Here is a 5,585-nt window from a genome sequence, read left to right on the forward strand (position 1 = left end):
TGAGGGGCGCGCGAGGGGCGGGGGGCAGGGGGCGCGGCGAGAGCTGGGGTTCGGCGGCGTCCGCACTGAGAAAGCAGCCTCCGCCGCGTCCGTCATGGCGCGCGGCGGCGGCAGCGGCTCCCTCCGGTCTCTCTGCTCCCTCGCCTTTAGTTTGACCTTTCCCTCCAGTGTGTCTGAGGGAGAGCGGCTGTGCGCGCGCGTGTGCATGTCTCTGTGTGTGTGTGCGCGCGCGCGCGCGTGGGGAAGGGGCCGGGTTCGCTCCCCGACGCCTGACGTCACTGCCATGGCAACGGCAACCCCGCCCCTCGCTTCCCATTTCCTGTCCCCGCCCACTGTGCACGTTCTGGAGCCCTCACGTGCTCACTCACACGCACGCACGCACGCACGCACTCTCGGGGCGCGCGCGCCCATTGCGCTGGGGGTTGGGAGGTAATTTGGGCTTCCGCCTCCTTCCCTTCCCTTCCCTTGCTGCCTCCCGGAATTTGACCAATCCCGTGAGGAGGAGCCGTGGGCGGGGCGGGCTCGGCTCCCGGAGCGGCGTGAAAAATTTCCCGAGGCAGAGCGAAAAGTCTTCCTGAGCTACTGAGCATGTCCGGTGGCCAAAGGGGCGCTTTGGACGCGAGAGAAGCGAGGAGAGGAGGAGAAGGAACTGAGCGGGTAGTTGAGGGAAATCTCGGAGGAGGTCACCTGCGATCAAACTGGGGCTGCCTAGTGTTAGGGTCAGGCAGCCTTGAAGTGGAATCCAGATCCGCCACTCTGGCTGCGTGACCTTGGGCATGCCATCAAAGCGCTCTCAACCGAACGTCTCGGGTAAAATGGGATTAGTAAAGTCTACCAAGGTGGTAGTGAGGATCAAAAGAGAGAAACGCGGAAAACGCCTCACCTGGCATGTGATAGATCCTAAATGCCTAGCTATTATTATGGAGCCCACAACCTCCATATTTTACAGCTGGGAACACGGGACTGAAAGAGATTAAAAAACTAAATGACTCGCTCAAGGTCAGGTAGTGGTGGAGACCCAGGCTTCAAGTTCAGTACTGTTTGTCCTGCAACGCCTTCCCTTAAGCGGGCGTAATAAAACATTTCAGAAAAACCACCTTAAAGAGCATCGCTTGGAATCTGTGGATCACTTGGTAGTCCCCACCTCCCTCCCATCCCCACAAAGTTTAGAACTGGACAGAAGGGCTGAATAGCCTCAGTGCAACTTTTGGAGGGGGGTTGTTCAGCTTCTGAATTTGCATCTGAACGAGCAACAAGGTGGTGCTTTCCTCAATTCCCTTGGGGCCCCTACAGGCCTTCTAAAGTTTTGGTTAAAGTGTAAACAGCAAGGAGCTCCAGGTCCTCCACGTCTCTTAACTACTTGAAGAAAGATTAACTCAATTAACCAGCATTTACCCAGCGTCCACCAAGTAGTAAGGTTTTCCCAGCCGGCAAGGAACCTGTGACCTCTGGGCTGTGCAGGCAGGCACCTTGGGATTCAGACACACTTAGGCTTCCAGCCCATTCCTCTAACTTAGCTCTTAATCACTGCCAAGCAGTATTTCTTGAATGTTGTAGTACTATGTAATTTTAGCTATGCTGTTAACTTTTTTAAAAAGTATGTGTCTGTCTCCCTTTCTTGTAGCCACAAACCTATACCTGATCTTGGTAAAGGATATCACCCAGTACCTTAAATAAGCCCTGAAGTTTTCCGTGTCTCAGGAATTATTCACTTGACCCTCCCAAGTTAAATGCAATCTCTTCCAAAAAATATTGGTCGTCTACTTAGTTGGAATAAATTAGTATGTTTTCTACAGCATGTGGCAGCCACCTTGCTTTAGACACTGTTTCTAGTTTCGTGTTCTACTATTTATGCGCTTTATCACCTACAAAAAGTTTCTCGAACATTCATGTATGAGTTGGCTGTTCATATGGATCAATATATCACTTATTATCCATTCCTTTAAGGCTTGATTTATTTTCCTTTCCCTTCAGATTGTAAATCTCTTGAATGGCAGGAACCATGTCTAATTCCACATCGAATTTCCAGCCTCTTCCTCAGTAACAACACCACTCAACAACTAGCTGTTGAATGGCTGAGTGAGCTCCCTGCCTATCTTGTAAAATTATTAGGGGCATACTTTATTTTTATGTTTATATCTCAAAACCAGGGATTTTCTGGGAAGTTAAGAATTCCCAGTAAATTTTGGACTACTCTAAAATGCACCAGAAATTACATGGTCACACTCGTGCAGTGAAAGAAGGCTTTGGCAGTAGCACAAGACATCAAGCAGAAGTAGGAAATGCAGTGAGGAAGAAGTCGTAATGTTTTCAACAGCTGCCACTATGGATCTAGGATGAGAGCTCTCCATGTGTTAAGAATGAGAGAGAGATTACTCCAAGGTATATAAGTAATGTTGCTCCCAGGAAAGGGGAAAAAACATGCAAAGAGGAATTTTGAAATCAAACAGCATTTGCTTACTTTGAACTTGTACTATTTGTCCCTTTGTCTAATTTGGCACAAAAATTGAAAGCCTGGTAGTATTCTTACATCCAGTATTAGAACTCTTGATATGCTGTTTAACTCTCTACATGTGTAAGTCCTCACCATACCTAGTCCTTTTATCTCTCATCGTGCTATGGCACCAGCAAATGCCCAATAGCATGATCTTGAAGTTATTTGCAGTTTATCCTTATCTTTATTTGTCAGTCTTCAAGTCCCATAAAGTCTTCCTCTTTTTTTTTTTTTTTTTTTCTTTTTTTGAGACCGAGCCTCGCTGTGTTGCCTAGGCTGGAGTGCAGTGGTGCGATATCTGCTTGCTGCAAGCTCTGCGTTCCGGGTTCACACCATTCTCCTGCCTCAGCCTCCCGAGTAGCTGGAACTACAGGTGCCTGCCACCACGCCTGGCTAACTTTTTGTATTTTTAGTAGAGACAGGGTTTCACCATGTTAGCCAGGATGGTCTCAATCTCCTGACCTCATGATCCGCCCGCCTTGGCCTTCAAAAGGGCTGGGATTACAGACATGAGCCACTGTGCCCTGCCAAGTCTTCCTCTTGAATGGTAGTGAGAGCGATTAACTATCCTCCATGCCCTTGGTCACTACCTTAGGGTGAGTCCTTGTATCTCTCATCTGGACTCTTACCAAAACCTCCTTCCTAACTGGTCTTTTTGCCTCATTTTAGGCCCATCTATCCCAACTTCCAACACACCCCAGACTCTAGAGAGACCTAGAACTTACATTTAATGTTTTAGAATGTAAATTTTGAACATATAAGGATAAGATGTTTAAAATTTGTGTTTGGGAGCTGAAGGACCCATCTAAGGCTTTTTTGGCGACTAAACAATGAGAACATTTTTGAATTAGTGACATTGTTAATTAACAGAGCGCTAAGGTGTCTCTTGGTATTTAATAGGCAATCCTCAAAAAGTTGGGTTAAAAAAAATGCCACCATGAGCGTGTGTTTAAGTACCTCATTACTAACAGAGAAAGAATATTCAGTTCACATTTTAGGGGATCTCCTGCTCCAGGATTACTGAGAGTCCTCTGGAGTTTGCATGGGCTCAGGTGAAGTTATAACCACACCGTTGACAGGAGGGCATTTCTATCAGGGAAGGCCAGTATCTTTACAAGAACGTAAGCTTGTGGGAGGAGGTGGTAAACGAGGAAGCAGTGGGGACATGAAGTGAAAACGCACTACTCAGCCAGACCAGCTCAATCAGTCCTGGTGATGAACAAGGTGAATCAGCTGCTCTACTCTTACAGCCTATTAGGACTGATGTATTCAAATTAGGCAGCTGCATACACAGTATGCACTGCACAAACCCAGGGAAGCTATTTGCATGGGAGTCTGTGTGAATACCATTCTCTGGGACTGTGTAGTGCTAAACCTCTATGAATATATGTAGCAGTCCTGAGTGACATGTATGTGGCACATCTCTGTCTACTTTGGCAATCTAAATTATCCTGATGATATCTTCGATAATAGAAATAAACATTTATGGGATATCCACCAGTTATCTCAAAAACTTACTTTAATGTACAAATTTTATATCTAAAGATTTGCGCATATTTCAAAATGCTTATTAGACTTCTGTCACTGCCATTCATTTATTTGTTCTAAAAAATAACAATTGAGCTGCTAAGTTCCAGGCATGATTCAAAAGCCTGGTTCTATAAATGTATTGAGCACCAACTACAAATCTTAGAAATACCATTAACTGGCTGGGTGCGTTGGCTCACGCCTGTAATCCCAGCACCTTGGGAGGTTGAGGCGGGAGGATCACGAGGTCAGGAGATCGGTCCCATCCTGGCTAACGAGACGGTTAAACCCCATCTCTACTAAAAATACAAAAAATTAGCTGGGCACGGTGGTGGGCACCTGTAGTCCAAGCTACTCGGGAGGCTGAGGCAGGAGAATGGTGGGAACCCGGGAGGCGGAGCTGGCAGTGAGCCGAGATCACACCACTACACTCTAGCCTGAGTGACAGATCAAGACTCCGTCTAAAAAAAAAAAAAAAAAAAAAAAATACCATTAACTGATTTCTTTAAACTATCAGCTTATGTTTATATATTTTTCAGTTTATGCCATTTTATAATATGAAGATGTCCTCTATATCCTCTTTTTTTTTTGAGATGGAATCTGGCTCTGTCGCCCAGGCTGGAGTGTAGTGGCATGATCTCGGCTCACTGCCACCTCCATCTCCAGGGTCCAAGCAATCTCCTGTCTCAGCCTCCTGAGTAGCTGGGATTACAGGCGCCAGCCACCGTATCTGGTTAATTTTGGATTTTTAGTAGAGATGGGGTTTCACCATATTGGCCAGGCTGGTCTCAAACTCTTGACCTCAAGTGATGTACCTGCCTCAGCCTCCCAAAGTGCTGGTATTACAGGTATGGCCCACCGTGCCTGGCCTCTAAATCCTCTTTATTTCATAGACAATCATCTATTAAAATCTGAAGATGACATTTGGTTCTTTCATTTCAGACAATTCAATATAGTAGGATGCCTCAGTGAATATAAAGCTTTTATATAACTTTTTTCCTCCTGGCATTATCAGAAGAGGTAACAGAAAGTTAAGTTGGCTTCTTTAGGAGTCTCCTGGGAGCCCTAGGGAAATCTACCCTGAGTAGAGTGGGTGCAAGACCCCGCTGGCCAGAAAAGAGAGTATAATTATGCTTTGTGCCCTGGATCATTCTGTAGAGGAAAGCTGCCCTCCAACCAGAAACATCTAATTTAGATTGTTATATGAGCAAGAAATAACTGAAAATTTGTTTGTTGTTTGTTGTTGTTATAGCAGCAAGCTTTACTCAAGGAATTAATTGGAAAAGTAAATAATGTGACCATATTTGCACCCCAAATTTGTGGAGCTGCTCATACTAACAATATTAAATTCTTTTTTTCAATAGCTTTTAGGGTACAAGTGGTTTTTGGCTACATGGATGAATTATATAGTGGTGAATTCTGAGATTTTAGTGCACCCATCACCCAAGTAGTGTACATTGTACCTAATGTGTAGTTTTTTTTTTTTTTTTTTATCCCTGGCTCCCCCCTCCCACCCTCCTGCTTCTGAGTCCATTATAGATAAATGATATAAAGTGATATAAAG

The 5,585-nt window shown here is 45.4% G+C and overlaps 1 long non-coding RNA gene across 1 annotated transcript; it reads left to right on the forward strand.

The window, feature by feature from the left end:
- The first annotated feature begins 614 nt into the window (after positions 1 to 614).
- LOC141407526 (uncharacterized) lies at positions 615 to 1,940 on the forward strand. Its single transcript, XR_012416958.1, has 2 exons — positions 615 to 810; positions 1,625 to 1,940. It is a non-coding gene; the product is annotated as an uncharacterized lncRNA (long non-coding RNA).
- The last annotated feature ends 3,645 nt before the right edge of the window (positions 1,941 to 5,585 follow it).

This window comes from Macaca fascicularis, chromosome 8 (genome assembly GCF_037993035.2).
Source record: "Macaca fascicularis isolate 582-1 chromosome 8, T2T-MFA8v1.1".
Taxonomy (NCBI): Eukaryota; Metazoa; Chordata; class Mammalia; order Primates; family Cercopithecidae; genus Macaca; species Macaca fascicularis.